The following is a 12,251-nucleotide window of genomic DNA, read 5'->3' on the forward strand; positions in this document are numbered from 1 at the left end:
TTTACTAGACAAGTTGCATAAAATACAGGTTTCCCATGTACTAACCAATTACTACCTGCCTTAGTGTTGTACATTTGTTCCAATTTAAGAAAGAACATTTTCTTAATTAATACTCTTTTTTATCTAAACTTTATTTCAGATTCAGAAAGCAAAATAGCGTATGTATTAGTCAGCCAAAGGGGTACTGATGCAAAATACCAGAAATTGGTTGGTTTTTATAAAGGGTATTTATTTGGGATAGGAGCTTACCGATAACAGGCCGTAAAGCTTAAGTTACTTCCCTCACCAAAGTCTATTTTCACATGTTGGAGCAAGATGGCTGCCAACTTCTGCCAAGGTTCAGGCTTCCTGGGTTCCCCTGGGCTCAGCTCCTCTGTTTTCTCTGCAAGATCAGCTAGAGACTATGAGGCTCTCTAGGTTTTGCCTCTCCCCACAAGGTAACCTGTAGAATGGCTCTGTCTCTCTTCCCCCGGGCCCCAGCTTAAGACCAGCATTAAACTCCAACATCAAAACTCCAACATTAAGAACCCTCAACTCTATCCTTTCTCATGACTTTTATCTGTGAGTCCCCATCCACCAAGGTGTGGGAACTCAACACCCTAATCATGTGGCCCAATCAAAACCCTAATCATAACTTAATCAAGCCCAGGTGATTAAGTTATGATTAGATACAGACCAGATTACAAACATAATCCAATATCCATTTGTGGAATTCATAGCCATATCAAACTGCTACAGCATACAAAAGGCAGCTTAACAATTTATGGAAACATTACTCCAAAAAATTCTGTCCAGGCACTTTTACCACATGTAATCCTAAAAACAAACTCAATTGTTCCCTCAGTATCCAGAAAGATAACTAGATGAACATAAATTGGTCAAATGACATAATGAAGGTCTCCCTGTTAATGAAGAAAATGAAGAAGAAAAAATGTCCAATCATATGCATACCTAATAAAACAAATTTTATGTAATTATTTCATTATAAAATATTTTAAAATTATTTTAATATAATTATATACTACTTACTATAGTCCATCATTTACAATAGGGCTCACTCTTTATGTTGTACAGTCCTGTTTTTCATTTTATTTTTATTCTATTAACATTTATACAACCCCAAATTTCCCCTTTTTGGCACATTTCCACATATAATTCAGTACTGTTAATTATATTCATAATGTCGTGCAGTCTTCACCTCCATCCATTACCAAATTTCACTCTCAACCCAAATAGAAACTCTGTACAGTTTAAGCACTAACACCCCTTCCCTACCTCCAATTTGGCCCCTGGTTAACTCTCTTCTAGATTCTGACTCCATGATTTTGCTTATTCTAATTATTTCTTATCAGTGAGATTATACAACATTTGTCCTTTTGTGTATGGCGTATTTCATTCAACATGTTTTTAAAAGATTCATCCAAGTCATTGCATGTGTCAGTACTTCATTACTTTTTATGACTGAATAATATCACATTCTATATATGTATACTGCTTTTATCTTTGCATTAAACAAATAAATGGATTTATATATTTATGTTGCTTTCATCTTTTGACGATTGTGAATAATAACACAATGGATATTGGTGTGCAAGTATCTGTTTGAGTTCCTGCTCTCAGAACTTTTGGTTATGTACCCAGAATTGGGTTTGTCAGGTCAGATGGTAATTCTATATCTATGTTTGTGAGGAAGCAGAAAACTGTACTCCACAGTTCATGGCATAATTTTACATTCCCACCAACGATGAATGAGTATTCCTATTTTTCCACATCCTTTCTGACACTTGTAATTTTCTTTGTTTTGTTTTTTTAATAGTAGCCATTCTCGTGGGTATGAAGGGGCATTTCATCATGGTTTTGATTTTTATTTCCCTAATAGACAATGATGTTGAGCATCTTTTCATGGTTTTTTTGGACATTTGTATATCATCTGTGGAGGAATGCTTATTCAAGTCTTTTGCCCAATTTTTATCTGGGTTGGTTGAACTTTTACTGTTAAACTAGGATTTCTTTACATATTCTAGATATTAACCCTTGTCAGATACATGATTTCCAAATATTTCCTTACATTTAGTAGATTGTTTTACACATTCTTGATAAAATACCTTGCACAAAAGTTTTTAATTTTGACAAGTTCCCATTTATCTATTCTTTGTTGTTGTTGACTGTGCCTTAAGTTAATGTCTAAGTAAACATTGCCTAACACAGAGTCCTGAATATGCTTCCCTGTTCTCATCTAGGAGTTTTATAGTCCTGAATCTTATATTTAGGTCTTTGGCCATATGGAGTTTTTGAAGTGGTATGACATAGGGGTCCCCCTCCATTCTTTTGCATATATCTATCCAGTACTTTTAGAACCATTTGTTAAAGAGACCATTCTTTCCCAATTGAGTATACTTGGCACCTTTGTCAACAATCAACTTGCCATAGATATGAATGACCATATCTGAACTCACAATTCAATTCCATTTGTCTATATAGCTATTCTTATGCCAATACCATACTGCTGACAACTATACTTTGTAATGCGTATTAAAGTCAGGAAGTGTGAGTCCTCCAATTTCATATTTCTTTTTCAAGACGGTTTTTACTATTCAGGGCCCCTTATCTTCCCAAATAAATTTGGTGATTGACTTTCCCATTTCTGTAAAGAAGACTTCTGTAAATCTGATTGGGATTGCATTGAATTTGTAAATCCTTTTGGGTAGAATTTATATCTTACAATATTTAGTCCTCCAATCCATGAATAGGCAATGTCCTTCCATGTATTTAGATATACTTTGATTTTTTTAGCAAAGTTTTGTAATTTTCCATGTATAAGTCATTAACGTCCTTCGTTAAATGTATTCCTATTTGTTTATTTTCATTGTTAATTGTAAATGGATTTTCTTTCTTGACTTCCTCCTCAGATTGTCAAAACCAGTATATAGAAGCACTACTGATTTTTGTATGGTGATCTTGCATACTACCACTTTGATGAATTTGTCTATTAGTTTTAGTAACTTTGCTATAGATTTTTCAGAACTTTCTATGCATAGGATCATGTCATCTGCAAATAGTGAAAGTTTTAATTCTTTCCAATTTGGAGGTCTTTAATTATTCTTCTTGCCTAATTCTGGCTAGAATATCCAGTACAATGTCAAATAACAGTGGTGACAGTGGGCATCCTTGTCTTGTTCTAGATCTTAGTGGGAAAACTTTGTCTTTCACCATTGAGACCCTTATTTTGAAGATGTTTCCTTCTATTCTTACTTTTCTAAGTGTTTTTATCAAGAAAGGATGGTGGATTTTGTCAAGTGCCTTTTCTGCATCAATTGAGATGATTATATGTTTTTTCCCCTTTGTTCTTTTCTTTGGGTATATTACATTAATTGATTTGCTTACGTTGAACCACCCTTGCATAACTGGGAGAAATTCCACTTGATCATGGTGCATAATTCTTTTAATGTGCTATTGGATTAAGTTTGCTAGTGTTTTGTTGAGGATTTTTGCATCTATATTCATTAGAGCTATGGGTCTTTAATTTTCTTTTCTTTCAGATCTTTTTCTGTCTTTGGTATTAGGGTGATATTGATCTCATGAATTAAGTAATATTTCTTCCTCTTCTATTTTCTGAAAGAATTTAAGAAGAATTGGTATTAATTGTTCCTGAAATGTTTGATAGGCTACACATGTAAAACTATCTGGTCCTGGGATTTTCTTTATCCTGAAGTTTTTTATGACTAATTCAATCTCTTTATTTGTAATTATTCTGTTGAGATCTATTATTCTTATTCTGTTGAGTTCTGTTATTCTAGAGCCAGTGTAGATTATTTGTGTGTTTCTAGGAATTGTCCATTTCATCTAGGTTGTCTAATTTTTGGCATAAAGTTATTCATAGTATCCTCTTATCATTCCACATATATTGAGGATACAATATTCTTGGATTTTGCACTTAACCATTTAGTTATCTTTGCTGAAGATCCTCACTTCTTCACACTTCTCCAAAACATAGTCTCCTGACTTTTTCTTTCAATCTGAATAACTCCCTTTAGCAATTCTTGAAGGGCAGTTCTTTTTGTGATGAACTCTTTTAGTTTCTGTGTATCTGTGAATATTTTAAATGTCCCCTAGTTTTTTGGGTTTTTTTTAGGGAAGCAGACACTCCATCACTTGATCCACATCTGCACCCTCACCCTAATTTTTTAAAGTACAGTTAGGTTGGATAAAGAATTTCTGACTGGCAGTTTTCTCTTTCATTGTATTAAATATATGTTACCATTGCTTTCTCACCTATGGTTTCTGATGAGGAACTGGCACCTAACGTTATTGAGGATCCCTTGTATATGATGAATCACTTTTCTCTTGCTGCTTTCGGAATTCTTTCTTTTATCTTTGGCATTGACATTCTGATTACTATGTGTCTTAGAGTATACCTCTTAGGGTTTATCTGTTTGGAGTGTGCTGCATTTCTTTGACATGTATATTTATGTCTTTCATAAATTTGGGAAATTTTTTGCCATTATATCCTTAAGTAATCTTTCTGTCTCTTTTCTCTTCCCTTCTCCTTTTGGGATTTCCATGATTCATATATTGGTATATTTCAAGCTGTCATACAAATGCCTTAGTAGTGCTCAATACTGTCAATTCTTTTATCTATTCTTCTGACTGTAAAATTTCAATTGTCCTGTCTGCCAGTACAATGATTCTTTCTTCTGTCTGTTCTAATCTCCCCTTGCATGCCTCTAGTGTATTTTATATCTCTATTATTGAGTTTTCATCCCCATAATTTCTATGTTCCTTTTTAAACTTTCTATTTCTTCATTTTGCTCACACATTATCTTCCTAATATCCTTTAGTTCTACATCCACATTTAGTTTATTCCTATACATATTATCCTTCATCTCCTTGAACTGATTTAGGGATTTGTTTGAATTTTTTTTGATTGATTGTTCCAAAGTCATTCCTCTGATTTTTAATTTGTTCCCTTGACTGAGCCATATCTCCCTGTTTATTAACATGGCTTATAATTTTTTGCTTATGTCTGGGCATGTGATTATTTAGATGTGCTGACGCTTTTTTTTTCATTTTGTTTTTCAAATTTTTAAAAAATTTTACTGATAAAAAAGATATGCAGCACACCATTTAAAATTTTTTTTAAGAAACTTAGATTACATAAATGTTACACACGAAAATAAGGTATTCCCATATGCCCTGAGATGTGCTAACTCTAATTGTCAGTTTCTCTCTCTTACCTAGGATTTTTTTCCTTCTTCTTTTTTTTTAATTGTATTTTTTTGAAGATACATAGATCACAATGCCTAGTGTTTTAATGTTGATTGGCTATGTGTTAAGACTATCCTTTGAGGCTTCATTCAACTTATGCTTGATCTTTACAGTAGTCCATGTTTACCTGTTCAGATTTTCTTAGGTCTTCTATGCCTATTTCTTGCTCTGGACATGCAGTACAACTATTGAGATTGCTATTTTATGTGTAATTGTTTCACCTACAGGATATAGCTTACTTTCCTCTCTTCCTTCTCTAGGAATCCTGATATGTTCTGTTTGGATTTGTGCAGAATTTTCTCCCTGATTCCTATGATTTGTTCAACTGCCCTCCCTCATTCAGTGCCCCCTTTTCCTTACACTTTTCAGCCCTGAGATGCATTCTGTCTTACATCAGTTCAGTCTTACCCCCTTCCCACCTTCTTATTTTCTATGAGGTTTTCTCCTCTGTTTATTTCCCCGTTAGGGTATTCCATGCCAGGGAGCCAAATTGGGTCATTGTTCAAAAAGGTTGGTATTTTTTGGTTAGGTGATCCAGCAATCAGAGACTGGTCCAAGTGTAGGCACTTCTTACCAACAGTTCTGCAGCTATCTCTTATTTCCTGGGGCCCTTATGTGTTCATGCACTTGCTAGTTGCTTATGTTCTGTCCTGAGTTTCTGTGGACTTGAGTGCCTGTGCCGGGATATGTGTGAGGTCCTAGCTTAATGCTATGAGTAGCTCAATGATCTGAAACCATGGCAGGAGGGCCATGGACCATGATGCCTCTGGGTGACTCCAGAACTGCACAGGCCCAAATGATGCAGAGGGGTCCAGACTGCCAGGACCAGGTGGGAGATTCTTGGTGTTGTTTTTATGGGGTTTGTTTTATTTGTTTTGTTTTTAATTCAGTTAAGCATTTGTGGCATCCTTTTCCAGTCTCTATTATCTTCCAGAGTTCCAACTAAGTGGGATCTGTCCTTTTATTAGTTTTATTAGACTTTTCCAGGGGATGTCTTATGTAACCATGTTGATGACATCACTTACTGTTCCCTCTATAAATATGTTTAAAATGAAAATAAAAATAAGTAAAGAAATATATAATAGGATAATTGTACCTATTGAAAACATTGCTATTTTTATTAGTTTTTTTAGACCTCTAAGTAAAATGCATGGGATATATTAAATATTTACAAATATCAGCACAAATGCATATATATACACACACATAAAATACATGGGGAATATATTAATATATATGTATATTCTGATGATTATGATACATACAAGGGGGTTTTAGAGACTGAACAATAAAAGATCAATTTACTACTGCAATTGCCCAAGTATAACTAACTTCCTTCCAATTCTTGGCTGAACGATCCAAATTCTTAACAATGTTTGCAGGCTTTTACCATTTATCACAGAATTAAGATTGAGAGCAGCACTGTATAGTTTTTTCTGATTATAGACTGGTTTGTCTATCTTAATTAGATTTAAAGATGTAAAGGGACATAGAGATATTCTCCCCCAGGTGTGTGTGGTAGTAGGGGAATGGGTGGGTAGAAGGTACAAACAAGTTCTTCAAATCATAAGTCTAAGATTTAAATTAAACAATTTAGTTTCAATATTTTTAAAGCAGAAGTGAGAAGAACTAGAACCTGGCCACTAAACATTCTATCAAATTCTTCAGTATCTTCCCAGAGCACAGTTATTAAACCACAGATCTAATCTAATCCTCTTTAGCATATGAAGAAACTGAGGTTCTGAAAATGTTGTGACTTGCCAAAGACACACATGATTACTGTGTCAAGATTAGAACTTTTCCCATTAAAACTGTATCTGAGACTTATACTTGTATGTATATCTGATTTGTTTATTCATTCACCCAACAATTATTGATTGAACATTCACTCTGAACCAGACACTGCTTGGCCTCAGGTTAGAGTGTTAAACCAGGAGACGTAATTCTTCCTCTGAACGTGCTTTCAATTTTTTGAAGAGTGACCCATTTTTAAAAATCATCATACATAAATAATTTAATTAAAATTGCAAGAAGGAAAACAGCAGATTTAAGGTCAATGGTGGCCTAAGGTCAATTTCTGAATACATCTCCCTCACCACACCACTGAACAACCAAAAATAGCTATGACTTCCTATTGGGACTTGTTGAAGAATAGACTAGGCATGGAAATGTAGAATCCTTAGGAAGGAGTTTGAGGTTCAAGGTACTATTTTTGTAGTTCCAGCGAACAGACTGGATAGTTTAAAGCCCAAAGAAATTGATTATTTTAATGAACCAAAGCCCATGCACTGCTGCTGGCTCATTGATGACTACTGCAGAGGCTCTTCTCCAGTATGTGGCAAAAATCCCGTAGTTCCAGTGTCATAAATAGGCTTTGGGAAAATTAGGTAAGCTTTCTAAATCTTCAGCACATTCATGCTCTTCTTGGCCACATGGGAAATCATTCTATTATTCCCATTTTTTTCCATGAGAAACTTTGAGAGGGGTGCCAAGTCCATTGTCTTGGAGACATAGCATAGAAACACTGCTCCAAGGACACTCTAAGAAATAAAGGTCATTTGAAATACCAGTGCTACTACAGGGTCTGCTTCGGAATTCTCATGGAAACTCCAAATCTATCTGATATTTTTTTCACTTCTTTCCATCTTCCCCACCAAGCAGAGGACTGGGAAAAATTGGGGTAATGTGGCTTTTTCTAGGATCCATCACTGAATGTTCTTCACCTCATCTCTAATATTACTCCTACCCTGCCTGGAATATACATAATTGAACTGTGGTGGTATGGGAGAGGGGGGTTTCTTACTGATAAATTTTTTTTTAAAACATTTCCTTTACCTTCTCTTCCTTGTGAGTCTAGGTTAAATCTTTGAGTCTGCTGTTTGTAGAAGGTGCTTGGTCATCCCTTATATGGATCATTCTTTCTCTCAGGCAGTGAATGTGGAATGCAATAGCTGGTTTGGTAATGAGAAACAAGGGAGAAATAAAATTCTGAGGGTTATATACTGAATTTTTTTCTAAACACATAGGATTTATAAATATAGGGAAAAAGTCTAATTCTGCTAATAGATTGTAGGGAAGATACCACTCCACCAGAAACAAGAAAAGATGATGGACATAAAACATAAATACAATTTTTTAAATAGGAAAGACTTGGTATCATGCAGTCAAGATAATAAGTGTTAAGAGGACATGTAGTAATTAAAAGAGTATGATATTGCTGCAGGGAAGGAAAAGAGAAAGGAGAGATAGAAAATAGGCCAGATGAATAAAATAGGGAGCCAAGAAAAATATGCTGAGCATATGGAAATTTAGGAGAGCACAAATCCGCTTTTTAAAAAAACAACAGCATTGATTAAAGAATGGACTACTCAATGAATGATGCTGGGACAACCGACTTGATAAGAAAAAAAGAAAAAGAATACATTTCTGTGTTATACCATACATAAATATAAATTCTGGGCAGATTAAAAGCCTAAATGTTAAAAGCAAAGCTTAAAACTTTCAAGAGAGAATATAAAAAACAAATTTATAACAAGCAAAAGTTGAGTAAACAGGAAAAAGATAACAAATTTGACTACATTAAAATTAAAGATACCGTAAACAGAGTAAGAAGTATAAGCTACATACTAGAGGAGATATTTGTAATGTAAAAAAAAAACAAATTACTTACCTCAAGTATAAATAATGTACAAAACAATAAAAAGTACAACAGAAAAATGAGCAAAATATACTTAATAAAATTGCTAGAAAAATCATCCATCAACATATAAAAAGATACATACCCTCAATAATATTCAGAGGAATTAAAGCTAAAATGATAACATTTCATGCCCCTGATTGGCAAAATTAAAATTTCTGACCATGCCAGTTGTTAGTGAGATTGTAAGGAAGAGGAAAATGCTCATACTTTGTGAGTGAGAGAGTCAACTGATAAGGCAATTTAGAGAACAATCTGATATTACCTAGTCTGGTTGAAGATGCATTTCCACAATGACACCCAAAGTTATATTTAGGTGTTCCCCTAAAGGAACTCTTCCATAAGAGCATAAGGATATATGTATAAGGGTATTAATTTCAACACCCTTTGTAGTAACAGAATAATTTATACAACCTGAAAGTCTGATAGCAGGAGGTAGGTAAATAAAATATTATTTAGTCATAATAATATTATTTATTATAATTATTTAGTCATAAAAATATAAAAGGAGCAGCAATCAAATTAAATAAGCAAGATTATATGAATATATAGGATAAGTCTGAAAAACATAACGAAGGAGGAATACAAGTTACAAAATAATATGCTCAGTATGATATAAATTTTGTAAAATTTTAAAAATACATAAAACAATAGTATATATTGATTATGGCCATGTACATAGTACATGTAGTAAAATTACCAAAATATATAAGAGGAGGCTATACACCAAAAACTGTTACAGATCCAGGATTAATAAGATTTCTGCCGACTCTTATTCCCCATGAACAGGTCCTTTATGACAAGGAAAGGGTCTTTCCAAAGGGAAAGACTTTGAGGAATGGGAGAAAGTAGATGTTATGAGCCGGAAGTTTTCATGAATTTATCGTGCTTTATTTTTTCTTCAAATACAAAGAGATCTGAAGAAAATGTAGAAAAATATTTACATACATCACACCTGAACAATGGATAAATGGACATATTTTTTAATTTAACAAAACTTTAATAGCACTTTATGTGACAGGCACTCATTTGGATTCTTAACATTTATCAACTCATTTAACCTCACTATAGTTTTCTATATTTTGAACATCCCCTATTTAAACATTTTTTAATGTTTTTTTAAATCTAAAATAATAAGCCTAACATTCCTAAAATGGGAAGGAATTTCAGGACAAGAACAAGAGACTATTAATTTTATTTTCTACCATGCTATATATTTTATTTGTTACAACTAGCTTATATTTACGTGTAGTTTAAAAACACCAAATGAATTTAATATCATTGCAAATATGCTAGGCATTATTCAGTGTTTGAACATCAGTATAGGGATATAAGGACAAGGAGATCATTTTTAAAAGGACCAGAAAGAAGGCCAGCAGAGCCAGAACCTTTTGATTAAAGGATAGGATTGTAAAAGTAGTACAAATAAGCAGATAGATGATGGCCTGAGCAAACTGTAGGTCCATGTTTCACAAAAGGCTGAATTGTCGTTTGTGTTATGTTCGTAATCAAAAAGAAAGCCAAGTCTTTAAGCAGAATGTCAGTTTCACAAGAATTGGAGCTCAGACATTTCTTAAAGGTGAGGAGGGAAGAAGTTAAGTTAATGGAGCAATCTTTTATATTTTGTCAAGAAACTTGAAATGGGTCCTATGGGAATGAGATGTGGGACTCCAACTGCACTGGAAACCTCAATTGTCTTGCCCTCCGGAATTCCTCTTAAATGACATGTTCATCAGGGAAAACACAATCTTTGATTCCCAACCCTGTGGTGATGATGCTTGGACTCCCACTGAGCCAATGTGAAATGAAAACTTTGAGAAGGAAATCTGTTAACATCAATTAAGCCATAAAGCAGTCACACTAACTGATAATGTGTGTGAGCCTGTCTAAAACATTCCATCTTATTGAGAAGATCTTGGTTATTGTATTAATTACTCCTTTTAGGTCTTGCATTGCAATGATAATAATATCCTCCATGGAAATGCTCCCTCTTATCCCATGGTGTTTTTCTGATAAAAGCAGAAATGATAAAAGCAAAATTCTTGAGCTCTCAAGAGATACACAACACTGTATCTCTTTTAAGTGATTTGAATTCAAGTGATATTTTCCAAGGTTACTTCAATTTGGATTAGTCATTGAGGATGAACTTTGGAACTGTCAACCTCTGCTGTGTATACTGTTGTTGGCCATCCTAGTATCTGTCTGCCTTCCCCCATGTGTTTATTCAAGTGTTTATCTCTTATCCACTTATCCCATGTGCTTCAGAGCAACTATTACCTGCTGTCGCCCAACAGTCATCTCACTACCTTGACTGGCTTCAGCAGCAGGCCTGTTAGTCTAGGGGTGTGCTAATTCTTGGTATGTAGACACTTCATCCCACAGTCATTACCCTTTATTCTACAGCAGGGACATGTAAACCTGCAAGTGACATTTCTTAGACTAGCATGTCAGTTGGGTATTGCCAATAAGAAGCAATGATGGGAAATAAGAAGGGGTGGGAACGGAAAAGCAATTTTCTTCCTGTTTCTGGTTCTGGCAAATGAATCAGCAGCTGCAGCTCCTACAGGGGCCTCCAGGTTCTAGCAGGGTGAGAAGGCAGAAGTCTCCTGATTTCTTCATCAATGTAGGTAGCAGTTTCTTCAGTCCACTTAGTGCACTCTAGTGAAACTGCTGTCCCCATTACTCATTCAGGGGTAGAGACTATTGTGACTTCTTGCAGATACTTATCTCTGGATAACTTCTCTGATCCCATTGCTTATTCTCTCCTAACATTTTTGTTACTGAGTCCTTGCATTTCTCTTTCCTTCCAGAGTAGACTGTTTCTAAGAGTAACCTCATCCCATTCCACTGCCAGTGACGGTCCAAGTAAGTGTGTATCATTCAATCTGAGCCTATGAGAGTGCAGGACAGATTTGCCTTTAAATTCTGGGATAATTTGTCCTCTGTTCTCTGCAGTAGTTTCCAGTAGCTTCTCTCTCTGATTCTTTCTCTAAATACTGTCACCATTTCATTACTTTCCTGAGGATTGAGTCTACATGAAGAGGAAACCAGGGTCAAAAGAAAAACAGAGAAATGATACCAGAGCAAGTAAATTTTATCATCCCTGTTATACATCAAACTTCTGGATGTTTAATTATGGGAAGCCATAAATGCCCTTATTGGTTAAGTCAGTATGAGATGCGCTTTCTCTTACTTCGTGCTACCCGATGCAGCCATCATCTGCTAGATGCAATGTCTAAGAAGAAATTCCTAGATCTGGATGTCTCAGTGTATTGGCAAGTTGAATATC

Source organism: Dasypus novemcinctus, chromosome 26 (genome assembly GCF_030445035.2).
Source record: "Dasypus novemcinctus isolate mDasNov1 chromosome 26, mDasNov1.1.hap2, whole genome shotgun sequence".
NCBI classification, from domain to species: domain Eukaryota; kingdom Metazoa; phylum Chordata; class Mammalia; order Cingulata; family Dasypodidae; genus Dasypus; species Dasypus novemcinctus.